We start from the raw sequence: 16,635 nt of genomic DNA, 5'->3' as shown, positions 1-16,635 counted from the left end.
GTTGAAAAGTTTTTTTTTTCTCTTTTGTAATAGATTGTCCCACACAAATTCAACAGAAATTTTACTCAATATTATCTCAAATAAATTTTTGGTTCCTTTTGACTTCTACCAGTAGTTCCTTGTTCTTTTTTAAATTAATCAAACAATAAACATTTATTAAGCATCTCCTATATGCTGGGTACTGTGCTACATGCCAATCAGCTATTTACAAATCCTGTTTTCTTGAATACTTCTTACATGTGCTCTCTTCTCTCTAATCATTCCAATTATTACCTCATCATCTCTCGAATGGACAATTGCTAAAGTCTACTAATTGACCTCCCTATCCCTACCTAATCAATCCTTAAAAGAGTTACCAAAATAATATTCCCAAATCACAGGTCTGACAATGTCATTCCCCTGATCAAGAAACTTCAATTGTTTCCTATTCCTAAAATAAAGTGTAAAGTATTTAATTTGTCATTTAAAGTCCTTTAAGTTCTGTCTTGCTTATCTTTCTAGACTAATCACACACTCCTCCCTTTTATATGTTCCATAATCCAATCAAACTGGTTTCCATGTTATTCCAAATATATTCCATCTTGCCCCTCTGCCTTCACAGAATGTTTACCACATGCCAAGAATGTGTTCCCTTCTCTAGTCTTTGCCTTGGAACCTCAAGTTTACTTCAAGATCCAGTTCTACTTCTACCTCCCTCAAGGATTATATTGCTTCTTACATACTTCATCTACCACCTCCATACATATATACATATTCATACATATTCCTTATGCCTGAAATCCACTCTCTTCTCATCTTCTCTTTATAAATCACTTGTTTCCATAAAATAAAACTCAAGAACCACCTTTGACATGAAAACTTTCTTGAAGGCTTTAATCAATAGTACTTTCCCTTTCAAACTACATTTTATTAAGTTAATTTATATTTATATTTATATTCTATATATACTTATATATGCTCTTGTTGTCTACCCAGTTAGAATGTATACTCCTTGCAAATGTGTTATTCAATTCATTGTATTGTATACCTAAATCCTAACATAGTTCCTGATACATAATAGATACTCAATAAATATTAATTGAACTGACTATAGTTCAAGTATCAGAAAGCATAACTGATGTCAAAGCTCAGAGACTTATATGAATCACTTGTCCAAAAAGTATGTCCTTCCATCCCTTTACTTCTTGTGAATATGGCTAACAGTAGGTTTTATTCTTTTATCCCAGTTCCTAACACAGCATGTAGTGCATATGTAAAAAAAAGTGTGTTAAAACTTTATTTCAAGATTTTAAGAAGACAACTGACTTAATATCTAAAGCACCATGAGACAAAGGAAATTAATCAGTGCATGTATTCCTATTACCACAAGCCATCTTGACTCTTCCTGCCCTCCTAGGCACAGAGTTAGAAATCAGCAACATTGATGCCAAATTCAGTCTAGATATATTGTATATATTGAAATAAAAACTTGACCATCATCACAAGAACAGTGAGTTCTGATGGATCATGAAGCTTGAAGTACTAGTAGTACTTCAAGAATTTGGCTCAATGTGTAAATTTTACTTTCATGAGGAAAAACCATATACAAGGCCTGGAAAAGCATTAACTGATTTTCAAGACCTTATTCAGGCAAAGAGACCAGACTCATGCCTTGAAAGTCAAAGTTAACTCCCTTCAGGCAGAACAATAAATGCAGAGTGAAGGATGAAAAGGCTTCTGAGAAATGGTGAGTAAAGAAGTCCCTAAGGTCAATAATGTATCCTAGAGAGGATTTCACTAATCTATGAAATTCCAGAACACTCACAATTCAGTCAAAATCTGCCTCCTCATAATAGCTTCCAACTTTTGTTCCTAATTTTGTCCTCTCAAGTAGATCAGAACTAGGCTCTCTTCCCACAACAGGGACCTGGGATACAGAGAAAAGAGAACTAGATCTGAAAGCATTTGATTCCCATCTCTGCCACTTAGCTGTGTAAACTAGGATAAGTCACAAATTCACTCAATTTCTTATCTGTCTGTAAAGTCCTGTGTCCTAATACTAGAGAGGGTCCTTTTGTACTAAAGGATCTTCTGGCTTTGGGGAATCATGATCCCAGAGAGAGAAATCAGATTCTCTCTGATTCACTATCCCCTACCCCAGAGCTCTGAAGAAAATTAAAGCTCAAAGTTGACCCACATCTAAGTTCTCCAAGACTTGTAGATGTTAATTGACAAATATATAAAACATGAAACAGTAACACTACAATTCTACTGTCCCAGGAGCTTGATACTTATTTGGTTTTAATACTAAATAGGGAATACACTTTCACCTAAGATGTTTACTATATGAACATTACACTCAAGGTCTGTATCTTTTGGCTAGCCTGCTGTGCATACATGTATCATTATTCTGACAGAAGTCATTTTTTCCTCTGGGAAGAATGTAGCTACAGGGAAAGTCTGCTTCAAAGCAACGTGCCCTAACTGAAGAATCTTTGCTGCTGTTGTTTGGTAAGTGTCTGACTCTCCATAACCCTATTTGGGATTTTCTTGGCAAGGACACTGAAATGGTTTGCCATTCCCTTCAGATCATTTTACAGATGAGGAAACGAAGGCATATAGGTTAAGTGCCTGGCTATGGATCTCACAGCTAGTAAGTGTCTCTTGAACCTAGGGTCTCATGACTGCATTCTACACCCTACATCACTTAGATGCCCTAAAGAACATAGGAATTCCTAATCTCCCAAGGTAGCCAAAAGACTCAAAAATTAAATCTCTCTCAATTATTCTTGCCTTTCATCAGCAGGAAAAGAAAAACAAAGCAGAAGAGGGTACAAAGGCCTTGAAATTCATTTTCAGGTTCATATGGATATGACATGTGTCCAATACCATGTGCAAGTAGCTACCATTGCTATTGGGAAGGATAGGAAAAAGGGAGAAAAAAAATTAGCTCATCATGAGAAATCCAACATAGAACTATGAAAGTCATAAGTCCCATACTGAAAAGAGAGAAAGAAAGTAATAAGAGTAGTTGTTCCTTCTTTTAAGCCTACCAAGTAGATGAATCTTTCTGCTCAGTGACCAGTTCTCTAGCATAGACATAAACCACCATCATGATGGAAATCATGGGACTAATCAATCAAAGACTTTGTTTCATTATCCCCAAACGCAAGTCATTTGGAGATTATTAAGGAATAGCTATGTCATCCCAAAGCAAAAATCCCTCAGTCCTGACCCAGAGCATGTATCACTCAAAGTTGTTCTAGTATATGTTCACCTTTGGCTCAAGACCTGAACCTAGGATCTAACTGAAGCAGCCAGTGATCAAAACTCAAATCTATTACTTCTGTTGATTCTAAAATGAGGAGATTGGCCCAGATAAACTCAATGATCATCTAATTTCTTTCTAACCTAAATCTATAATCCCTCCCTCTAATCCTTTGTCAATTTCAAATATTTGAAAATGTTTCTGGATAGTTGTTATATCTTTCTAAGTCTTTAATTCTCTAAGTGAAATGCCTCCATTTCCTTTAACCAACCCTCAGATGGCACAATCTTCAGTCCTTAGATGACTGCTGGATGTGGCATAATTTTTCAATGTTCTTCCTAAAGGATAGTGCCCAGGTCCTAAGAGAATTCTCCAGATCTGAGAGGAACAATTGTGGGGATACAGTGTGACATATTCCTTATTCTTGATGCTGTTTTAGTAATGCAGCTTGAGATTGTTTTCATTTTCTTAGCTTCTGAGCTTAATTCACATTAAGCTTGAATGGTTTCTTAACCATACCTCTCTTATTCTGAACTTGTGTGTATGTGTTTAACCAAAATATGTTGGGCTTTATTTTTATCTTTTATTAAATTTTGTCTATTATCAGAATCTTGTCATCCAAAATGCTAGCTATCTCTCCCATGTTTGTGTCTTCTGCAAATCTGATAAATATGCCATCTCTTATGTCCAAGTTATTATTTAAAACATTGAATAGAACAGGGCAAAGTACTTGAATAACTCTTCTTTGAGGACCAGTTTTGTTATTCAATTATTTCAGTAATGTCTGTTTCTTTGTGACCCCATTTGGGATTTTCTTGGTAAAGATATAGGAATAGTTTGCCATTTTCTTCCCCAGCTCATTTTATAATTGAGTAATATAAGTGACTTGTCCAGGACCACATAATTAGTAAGTTTCTGAAGCAAGATTTAAACTCAGAAATGTGAGTCTTCCTGATTGTAGGCTCAGTAAATATCCTCCATGCCACTAGATGCCCTTGAGCATCAACAAGTCCAAGAAATTTTGAATCTTTCTATATCCACACCAATATCTTTAGACAATTTGTATTTCTTTTTCTTAGTCAGAATTGTTTCTGTTGGTGACTCTTGCCTTCTTACTCTGAATCATGAATTTCCTCACAAATCTAAAATCTTTATTTCTAAACTATAATTGTGTTGTGGAGGCCACTCAGTCCTAAAAGAGAGATATACCATATTACCGATTTGCTTGATCTGAAGTTGTAAGACTTTGGATCAAATCCTGATTTTAGATTTGTATTGGTTATGGCAATAATCTGACTAATATTTATTAAGCATCTTCTTAAAACCACAGACACCTTGTACTAGATATACAGCAAGATGCAAATTTTAAAACAGATACATTCCTTTGTATATTGGAAATTTATTTGTGGTCAGTTGCTTCTGTTGTGTCCAACTCTTGGTGGACCCATTTGGGATTTTCTTGGCAAAGATACTGGAGTGATTTGCCAAGTCCTTTTCCAACTCATTAAGTGAATAATGTAGGTTTACCTGCAGAGATTAGAAGTAAATAGGTGAGCCAAAAACAACTGCAATTCATGGTTTTATTTAAGTTCTTTAGAGGTGAGACAGCATGGTACAGTGGGTAGAGAGCAGGATTTGGAGTTAAGGATAACTCAGGCTCAAATTCTATGCCTGATATGTCTTGGATCTCTCAGTTAGAGAATCACTCCTTCAACTTCTCCATGTCCCAGGAAATTGAAAAATGCTAAATGCCTTTTAAGAGTACAAAGTAAGCATGTTTTTGAGGTCCAAATGGGGAACAAAAGTCATCAGCAACAGAAAGAATCAAGTAGAAATCATGGAGGAGGTAACATGTGAGTTGACTTTTAGAGACAGTTAAGTCATCTGCTTTTATCTTTAAAAGTGAATAAGACTTCCAGAATTCTTCATCTTTACCACTCAAAACAAAGGAAGTGTCAGTTATAGGACTTGGTCCCTTCCCTGCCACCTTGATCCTCAACTTATGACACTAAGACTTTTGGCATATTCTATATATAATAATTACTCACATTTACACAGAGATAAAGATTTGTGAAGTATTTCCCTTCCAACAATTCTGTAAACAGGTATTATGTCTATTATTATAATCATTTTACAGAAGGTTCAAAGATGTTAAATTTCTTATAGAATGAAAATTTGAACCTTGGCCTCATGACACACCTTATCCCATTCTTGCTCCTCATGGGTATGCATTTTTCTTCCTTTAATAGAAGATTAATCAAACTAGAAAAAGATCAAGGTCTCTCACTGCGTCTGGGGCCATCTTCATTCACTCTGATTTATATCAGGCCATTGGATCCAGATGGCTTGAGAAAAGAGAGTGAGATTGATAATTGCACAGCTCTCCCTCATTTAAATCCAATTCACTTGCATCATGGCATCACCTTTCTGATGTGATGGTCCTCTTCAAGAACAAAGAACAAACAATAACAACAATAGAAGCCACTGGGTCCCCTCCTGGCTCTGGACCTTCTGGAACCCAGTAACCTGAGGTTGCTGGTATTTTCACTCAACCTCCCCAAGAGCCTTAATAAACCCATTCAGCTTATGTACTGATTCAATAACTCCTTAAAAGCAGAGTGAAATGGTAATTTTAGCCCTTAAAATTTTTCATTCAGAATGCCACTAATTAGTTATGATAATTAGCTGTATTGTAGCTCTCTATTTCCCACTTGGGAGCAGTGGAGCTGTGTTACTTATAACTATCTCCACAAGCTTGAAAATAGAACCAAGGATCTTGATGAAGAAGCAAGTCCTCTGAGTTAAGGAAAATACATCGAAACTGTGACTTTAAAAAAGTCTCACTTAGCACCACTTTTGCTTTCCTCACTAATTGGTACATTGGTAAGAGCTCCCTAATCCTTTTGTGAGGGCTGGGATTTGCAAATTATTTCCTAAGAATGTGGTTTTTTATACTATTAAACTTAGAGATGTAGCAAAATATTACTCTGGGGTGATCTTTATCATGAATCATCTTTGATCAAGTTGCTTCTCCTCCAAAGTTATTGGGACCTGGAAAAGTAGAGAGTAAAGTGATTTGGGGCTACTGGTGTAAGATAAAGGAAAAGTCATCAGTTTACTTTGGTCTTTTCGGTTGATGTGTTTGATCATGTGAAACATTATGAGGGGATTGAAATAAATTCTTTTAAATCAACTCCACATAGATTCATAGATAGATAATAAATAAATATAGATTGATAGACTGAAGGACAAGGACAGAGAGACAGAGAGAGGAAAGAGAAACAAAGAGAGACAAAGAGCTAGAGAGAGGACAGACAGAGACAGAGGGGAGAGACATACACAGAAAGAGACAGAGAGAGACAGGGGGGGCAATAAATAGGCTGTTTATTCAGAGGAGATTTTCTAACTAGATATACAAATCTTGGAATTATCTAAATAGAAAAATTAAAATTAAACTCACAAAAGGACTAGGTTCAGTGCTTTACAAATATTATAACATTTGATCCTTATAACAACCCTAGGAAACAAGTGATATTATTATTCCCCATTTTATAGTTGAGTGCCAACCAAGCTTAATTGACTCACCCAGACTCTAAAGTGTCTGAAGCTGAATTTTAACTGTTTTCCCTCACTCTAGGCCCAATGTTCTACTATCCCACTTAGCTACACCAAATGAGAGAGTATACTAAGAAAAGGGAAGATGGTAGACAGAATCTTGTGAACATCCACAGTTAGTGAGTGTAATATGTATAATAAGATGTAAAATAGATTGGCAAAGAGTTATCAGACATGTAGAAAGAGAATCAAAATATAGATGAGTTGCTACAAGTGAAAAAGGAGAGAATCGGATTGAAGACTGGTCAGTAGTGTCAAATGCTGCAGAGAAGTTGAGGAGCATTAATGCTGAGAAAAGATCATCAAATTTGACTTCTAAGAGATTGATCTTTGGTAATTTTAAAGAGAGTTAACTTCCTTTGAGAAAGGAGTCAAGGATAATTAGGAAAGTGAAAACCTAAGAGATTAGAATAAGGGTGTTGCCTTCTAAGGAAACAGGAAAATTCAAAAGAAGGGATAGTATGGACAGGAAAAAGGACATAATCCCAATCCATTTAGCTATTTATCCTGGGCTATGCGTTATCTTCCACTGGAAAATAAAAAGTAAAGGAGGACCTTATTTATTGACCACCATGCTTCCATATAATGTGGGATATAATATGAAGATGCTGTGGTATATGGGGGTATCAGTGCCTAAGTTGAATTGGCATATAACCACCCTGAAGGGAAAAAGCAGCTGCCCAGAAACCAAGGATGAGAGATGGTAGAAAACTGAGGCAGAAGAAGTTAAATAACTTGCCTAGGGTCCCACAGCTATTAAGTGTCTGAGGCTGCATCTGGACTAAGGATTTACTGACACCAGGCTCAGTACTCTGTGAACTGTGGCGCCACCCAGCTGCACTAAACCATGTTGTCTTTCATTATACCCACACATACAGATCTGGATAAAGACACAGCTATAGATAGAGATGTCTTTATTTTCGGCACAGCCAAGGATCTACTAATGTCACCACTAATCCCTTATTATGAACACTCCTTTTTTCTTATTTCAACAAATTGTCATATAGTTTTTCCCCACAAAGTTTTGATATATTCGATGTCTGCGGAAGCTACCAAGATCCCAAAATAGTCAAGCCAGCTGGGTTTTGCCCTTAGCAAAGCTGTTCTATCATTTTCTCAGTCCTCTGCTTTACACACACAGTTCTGATGCCAGTATGTGCATTTTTAACTGATGAGAACTTTTTCAACTCTTTAATTTTTAAAGAGCTGCTACCATCACTGCTCCTCCAGAGCAGATATTACCTATTGTGTATTTGGCACATTTGGAGTTTTCTGTTTCCTCTTCTAGTTTCTCAAAAACAATAATTTGCATTAAAATGAGATCCTTGCAACTTCAGCACTTATCTGCCCTTGTTGCATGATTCTCTCCCAGGAGTCATAAACCTCTATTCATGAGTCTGCTGTGTAATTACAAATACAGAAAAACTTGCGATGATACCTGGAAGCCAAACATATTGTTAAGGAATGAATGAGTGAGTTATAGGGGCAGATATTCTGCATCTAGAGCCCATCCAGTACGGCAGAGATATTATCTACAAAGCCAGAGCTTTTTTTCCCTGGATTCTGAATCTTTCAAATATTTTCATAAATGTTCCTTAATATAATTGGGTCACTTAATAATTCAGAGTATTTTATAAACATCATTTTGATAAGGAGTCCATGAGTTTCACCAGTCTTCCAGTGCCCTTCACACAGACACATACACACACAACTAAATCTTTCTCATTTATCATAATGAATATTGACAGTAAGAGTCATAGTTTATCATCATGTACTTAATCTATATGGAAGAACAGTTTGATTTTTTTTCCCCTACACTACTGTTATTACTTCTAGCTAGTGATAACAATAATAGCTTACATTGAAATGGAGCTTTATGACAACAAAGTACTTTTACATATTATCATATGCAGTCCTCTCTGTGAGACAGTGTGTTACAATGGAAAATTCCAGATGGGATTCTCAATCTGATATTTATGATCTCCATGCCTCTGAGAAGTTCTTTAAAATTCAGTTTCCTCATCTATAAAATGAGGGGATTAGCTGAGATGAACATTTAAGTTGTAAATTGATGAATCTATGAGCTTTATATTGTATCATATTTATATATATATATATATTTTTTTTTTTTTTTCATGCCATATCCTGGTTTTTGACAATCCCCTTAACATAGGCACTCAAGAAAATGTGTAAAATCTTTGAAGGCTGGATTTGGGTCATTATTCATCTTTGTATTTCTAGATCTTAGCCATTATTTACTTGTACTAAATAGGATGGAAGGCAGGAAGGGAGAGAGGGAAGAAGGGAGAGAGGGAGAAAAAGAGGGAATGAAAGGAAGGAAGGAAAGAAGGAAAGAAGGAAGGAAAGAAGGAAGGAAGGAAAGAAAGAAAGAAAGAAAGAAAGAAGGAAGGAAGGAAGAAAGGAAGGAAGGGAGGGGGAGGGAGGGAAGGAGAAAGGAAGGAAGGAAGGAAGGAAGAAAGGAAGAAAGGAAGGAAGGAAGAAAGGAAGGAAGGAAGGAAGAAAGGAAGGAAGGAAGGAAGGAGAAAAGAAGAGATGGATGAGATGGAGGGAGGGAGGAAGGAAGTGGGCTGTTTTGTGAATCAAAGACAAATTTTCTGACACTGGAAATAGTCAATCAATAAGCATTTTTGAGTGCATTCTACATAGTGACATTCAACTAAGGAGGAAGGTTATCTAGGATCCATTAGATTTACCTTTGTCCCTTCTGAACTAATGGGGAAAATAAATAATCATATGCCTAAATACATATGAAATTGTTGCTACATAATGGTTATTGGTCTACATGATTTTTAAGTGCCTCCAAATTTAGAGATTCTGTTTTTCTATAATTCTAGTTTCTGGAAAGGCTTGGTACTGGACTTAAAGTTAGTAAGTCCTTACTAAGTTAAAGTTTCCCTTGAGAAACTTATTAGCTGTGAGAATCTAATGAATTAAACTCTCTTATCCTCTATGTCCTTACTTATAAAATGAGGACAATAATAGTTCGTATTTCACAGAGTTGTTTTGAGAATTGAATGAAATAATATGGCTTCATAAATCTTAAAGTACTTCATAAATGGTAGCTATTAGTATTACTATATTAATTAATATTATATTATGCATGATTGAAATGTATATCAAAATAAAAGTAAATACTATGTAATTCCAAAAGAAGAGGCTTTCTTGAGGGAAAGTAATGTTTTTGTAAAATATAATATTTTTGCTAAATACTTAAACTTAATCATTCTACAATAATCATTGCTACCACTTACCTCAATCTAGTATTAGGAGAATGAAGTGTTCAGCCAAAAATTGTTCATTTGCCTCTAAAAGTTACTTTGTTAGTTTTGCAGAGAAGAGTTTCTCAAAATTTTCCATTTGTGATTCTTTTTCACCAAAGAATTGGGAATTAGAGTGTATAAAAGAAGTATACAAATCAAATGTTTAATGATAATAAGTCTTAATTTCATGACTCCTATATTCACTTACAAGATACCATATGGGGTTACAGCCCACAGTTTAAGAAGCTTTGCTGTGGAGGATCACCCCAAACCTATTTTTCTCTTTAATGTTCACTCTGGTGACCTACTATAAATGTATGAAGAAAAAGAATAAAAAGAGGAGGAAGAAACAGAAGCTAGGGAAGAAAAAGAGGAAAAGGAAAAGGAAAAACAGGAGGAAAATAAAAAGAAGGGAGAGAGTCAAATTTAATGGGTCCTAGACTAAGGCTGGAAATTAACAAATTGTTTTAAAACCCATTCCTTAAATAAAACTTTTTAAAAATTTGGTCAGTGAGGATTATGGAAAGATGATGAAGTTCCTCGGGGTAAACATTAAAAAAAAAACAAAAAACAAAGAAGACTTGGAAGAGAATAGGGATCCTTCTGGGATAACCTGAGAAGACATAAAGAAAGATCCCAGGATGGGAATTATCAGTATGAAGTGCAAACACCTCAAGACTAGCTCTACAAAAGCATCCTGGGGGAGTCATGGGGTTAGCTGGGTTTGGCTGGAGCCTCACCTAGAACCATGGAAACTTTCACATTCTGGACAGAACTTTTCATATTCTGGGGAATAAGAATGTGAGAGTGAAAAAATTGAGGTAACCTCTGCTCTGATGCTTAGATCCAATCCTGGGTGAGAAGGTAACAGTACATCTGGTGAGTGCAGAAGTAATAAGGCAGTAATACTGCTGTTTGCTGGCACACGGATCTCTGGGTGTGGGGCTACAGGTCAGAGGGAAAAGCAAAAGTGAAGCTAGATGAACCATCCCCCCCAAAAAAAATATAGGATTAAAGATGCTTATATTAAGAGTTTTCATTTTTAAAAAATGAACAAAGAAAAAAAAAAGAACTCCACCATAAAAACTTACCATGGGAATAGGGAAGACTTCATTTTCAGAGGAGGACAGTGAAGTAAAAAAAAAAAAAAAAAGCCTCTTCAACCTCAATGAGTAACATTAAATGACTACCTGTCCAGAAAGAATTTATAAAACCCAAAAAAAGCTTTAAAAATCACCTGAAAGAGATCAAGGAATAAGTTTAAAAAAAAAAAAAAGAACCATCTAAGAAAAACAATAATATTATGAAAAAAAAAGTTAATCAGTGAGAAAAAGAGATACAGAATCTTAAAGAAAAAAATAATTCTTTGAAGATTATATTTGGGAAAGGAGAAGCCAGTTAAATTATAAAAGACCAAGAAGTTGAAAAAACATAAAAAGAATGAAAAAATACAACAGAATGTGAAATATCTCATAAGAAAAATAATAAATCTGGGGAACAGATAAAGAAGAGAAAAATATGTGAATAATTGGACTACCTGAAAGCTGTGACCAAAAGAAGAACCTTGATGCAATAATGAAAGAAATTATCCACGAATATTGGCCTGATGTGATAGAATAAGAGAGGAAAGTAGAAATAGAAAATATCCACCAGTCACCAACTCAAAGATATCCTTTGTGGAAAACACATAGGAATATTATTGCCAATTTTTGAAGCCACCCAGAAAAAAAAAAGAAAATTTGGCAAGAAACAAACAAACAAAAAATTCAACTGTGTTGGAGCTACAGTTATCATTGTACAAGATTTATCAATGCAGCCACAATAAAAGGTCATCGAATAATATATATTGACAATCAAAAGAACTAGCCCTGTGGCCAAAAACATAATATCCAGCAAAATAATCCATAATATTTAATGGGGAAAAATGAACATTCAAACTTGTAGATAATCAAATATGAACTAGATAGAAATTTTAACATGTAATAGCCAGTATCAAAGAACAAAGAAATATATATATATAAACACTACAACAAGATCAAGAGAAGAATTTATTTGAAAAATAAAGTAGGTACCCATTCTTATTAAAAACACTAGATAGGGATAAAGGGAGTTTTTCTTAAAGTAATGAACAGTATCTATCTAAAGTCAACCTCAAGCATTATTTGTAATGGAGAGAAGCTGGATACGTTCCCAATAAGATCAGGGATGAAACAAGGATGCCCATTATCACCACTATTATTCATTATTGTAATAGAAATGTTTGCTTTAGCAATAAGAAAAGAAAAAAAAAAAGAAATGAATTAGAATAGGTAATTAGGAAATTAAACTATCACTCTTTACAGATGATATAATGATATACTTCGAGAATCCTAGAGAATCATTCAAAAGCCTACTCAAAACAACAACTTTAGCAAAGTTGCCAGATATTAAATAAACCTACATAAATCATCAGCAATTCTATATATTAATGACAAAGTCCAGCAGCAAAAGATAGAAGGTAACATTCCATTTAAAATAACTGTGGACAAAATAAACTTCTTGGTCATTCACCTGCCAAGACAAATGCAGGAACTATATGAATGTAATTACAAAACATTTTTCACACAAATAAAGCCAGTTCTAAACAACTGGGAAAATATAAATTGCTCAAAATCAAAAATTACAATTCTACCTAAATTAGTCTACTTTGTTCAGTGACAAACCTATCAAACTGCTAAGAAATTATTTTATGGAACTAGAAAAATAATAAGATTTATCTGGAAAAACAAAAGGCCAAGAATATCAAGGGAATTAATGGAAAAAAATTATAAAGGATAGTGACCTAGAAGTAGCAGACCTAAAATATATATTATAAAGCAGCAGTCATCAAAACCATTTACTATGGGCTAAGAAAGAGAATGATAGACCAATGGAATAGGTTAGACACACACAGCATAACAATCAATGGCTGTGATAAACCCCCAATTTTGATAAATCCCTAACTCCAGCTTCTGGGATAAAAGCTCACTATTTCAAAAAAAAAATTGCTGGGAAAACTGGAAAATAGTATGTCCAAAATTCAGCATAGACCTATATCTCATACCCCATACCAAAATAAGGTCAAAATGGATACATAATTTGGGCATAAAGGGTTATATCATAAGCAAGTCAAGACAGTAAGAGATACTTCACCTATCAGATCTTTGGAGAAGGGAAGAATTTATGACCAAAGAAGAACTAGATTATAAAAGACAAAAAACTTTGATTACATTAAATTAAAAAGGTTTTGTACAAACAAAACCAACAGAAAAAAGATTAAAATGGAAGTATAAAGTTGGGGAAAATATTTTACAGCCAGTGTTTCTGAGAAAGACCTCATTTCTTAAATATATAAAGTACTGTGTCAAATTTATAAGAATATAAGTCTTTCCCTAGAGAACAGATAATTTTCAGATGATAAAATGAAAGCCATCTATAGTCATGTGAAAAATGCTCTAAATCACCACCTCACATCTCTCAGATTGGCCAAAATGACAGAAAAAGATAATTATAAATGTGGGAAAATTGGGACACTAATGCATAGTTGGTGAAGTTGTGAAATGATCCAACCACTCTGGAGAGTGATTTGGAATTATGTCCAAAGGTCTATAAAACTGTGAGTATCCTTTGACCCAGCAGTGCTACTACTGGGTCTATATCACAAGGAAATCATAGAGTAGGTAAAAAGGACTCACATATGCAAAAATGTTTGTAGCAGCTCTTTTTGTGGTAGCAAAGAATTGGAAAAAGTAAATAGATGCCCATTAATTGGGGAATGGCTGAATAAGTTGTGGTATATGAAGGGAATGGAACATTAATATTCTATACAAAATGATGAACAAGATGATTTTAGAATGGCCTGGAAAGATTTACATGAACTGATGCTGAGTGAAACAAGTAGAACCAGAAATATATTCTATACAGCAAGATTATGCAATGATCAACTAAGTAAGGGTTGGTTCTTCACAATGATTCAGTTATCTATGTCAGTTCCAATAAACTTTGGATATAAAATGCCATCTGCATCCAGAAAGAGAAATATGGAGATTGAATGTAAATCAACAAATGCTATGTTCACTTCTTTTTTCTGTTTTTTTTTTTCCTCTTCCATGTTTTTTTTTTTGTTCTGACTTTTCTCTCTCAACATGATTCATAAAGAAATGTGTTTTAAAAGTTGTTATTCATGTATAGCTAGAAAATAAATTTAAAAAACTAATAAAAATTAGAGCTGGTTATCATTGATCTTAGATAAATTCAAACTTAAAGTTTCAATCAAGAGAAAAATCTACAGTATATATCAGCCATATAATATTGTTATAGATTCATGTTTACACATGGGTAAATGAATATGTGTGTACATATATGCATATGTACATATATATGCACTTTTGTGTTCTCTAAGCATATATAGGTATGTATGTATATGTATACATAGATATATCTATATGTGCGGGTAGGTATGAAGATATTTGTGTGTATATGTGTGTGTGTGTGTGTGTGTATAAATACATCTGTGCTTCAATGTAGGCTGCTTGTACAAAGGGGGGAGGGGCTGAAAGAAGGAAAAAAGGGATAAAGTGACAAGTGCACAGGAGACAATAAAAGAATACCCTACAAAGAAAAGATGGACACTCATGAATATTATTTTTCTATCATTATATACGCTTTCTTGAAATGGAAATTTATTTTTTTATATTTTGAATCCTCCTTGATACTCTGCTGGTCACATGACAATGTTTTGTTTTGTTTTGTTTTGTTTTTCTGTGTTATTCTATTCTGTTTTTCTTACTTTGTATTTAGTTCAATTTTTTTAAAAAAATGTACTTATTGTTTATAACCAACACACTAAATTGCTCTGCATGTATCTTTACCCCTTGTGCTATAAGTTCCATGAAGAAAAGAGCCCTTGGCTTTCCCTGAACTTTATCTCTCCTCCAATACCTAGCATTATATTCTGCCACAGTAGGCATTTAATAAAAGTGTTGATTTACTTGATGCAAAAGGATTGAACCCACGGCAAAGGATGGAAGTCAAAGGAAGGAAGATTCCTTGAGAAGAGATTTTAATAAAGGTGATTTCTGCACATATGCAAATCATGTTAGATAACTTTTAAGTGTCTTCTAAGATCTAAAGTCTTGAATTCTATGCTTTTTGCCTTAAATTGTGCTTCCTCTCTTATATTCCTTTCCTCACAGCTAAAATCTGTAAAAGGTATCCAGGAATTCTTTCTCACTCATTCTAGTTTAAGAATATAGATCACAAGGACCATCACATTCTCAGCATGGAAAAAAATATTTTCCCACTCCAGCTAAGTGATGAAAGTATAACAAGTAAGAGCGAGGGTGAAGCTAAGCCAAGATGGCAGAGTATTAGAAGCATAGTCAAATTCTTAACTACAAGACTTGCACACAAATCTAGAAAACATGTAAGAACATAAGTCGAGAAAAATTTCTAATTCATATTTTTCTACTCAGGTCATAATAGGGCAACAGAGAGGTATGAAATAATTATGCAAAAAATGTGTTTCATTAGTCCATTCCTTCTCTATCAGGAGATGAGGTAGCATTCTTCCTCACTGTTTGAGGTTGATAATTTCATTCATCAATTGATGTGATTCAGTAATAGAATTCTCATTTACTTTCCTCAATATTTTAATAAGTAAAAATTCATTTGTTTCTTACTCAAACAAAAAGAAAATTAAAGTACAATTTTAATGTTATTCATTAACCCCCTTCCCAAAGAGATGGGAAAAGTCAAGCTGAATTTTAATCACTGATACCACCCAATGAGAGTCCGTTACCAACAGCTTAAACAATGCATGCATGGTCTGTTTTAGCAGAATGCATCACCGCTCTGTAGAATTCTAGCCACAGAATGCTGTAAACACATTCTGATATAAACCACTGTGAAAATTACATTTCTGAATGAGCCAATTGGGCTCACAACATCATTGAAGTAGTAATTTATTATTCAGTTTAATAATTAGAAGTAATTAACTTGTAGAAGCAATTAGAAATAGCAATTTATTTCTTAATTTAATGAGATGCTTTTTCGATGTGTATTTGAATATTTAGCAGCCAATAATTACTTTTTTTTTTAAGAAGGGGGAGAATAAAAAATGTTACTATTTATTCACACTCTAATAGGTGCCTTTGAAATAAATCTAGCCTGGCAACCCACCTACAAGTAACTGAGGCTTGTCACATACTGCCTGATGCTAAAGACCAATACAAACTCACATGCTTTGACAGGAGTCATATTAGAATTCCAGATGCTTTATGGAATTCTGATTTGGGAATAGTTGGGGATGAGGATGGAATCCTACTGGCTGACTCTTCATGATATGTGCAATGTTGTCCCCTGCTGGCCAGAGAGAACCTCATATTTAAATTACCTGCTTTTCTAATGCTGGTGGGGAACAGGCTTTGGGACTGTAATCAGAAAAGTAGAGTTGAAATCTTTCCTATAACCCTT

Source organism: Sarcophilus harrisii, chromosome 1 (genome assembly GCF_902635505.1).
Source record: "Sarcophilus harrisii chromosome 1, mSarHar1.11, whole genome shotgun sequence".
NCBI classification, from domain to species: Eukaryota; Metazoa; Chordata; class Mammalia; order Dasyuromorphia; family Dasyuridae; genus Sarcophilus; species Sarcophilus harrisii.
The sequence above is the reverse complement of the archived record's forward strand: the minus strand, read 5'-3'. Positions refer to the sequence as shown.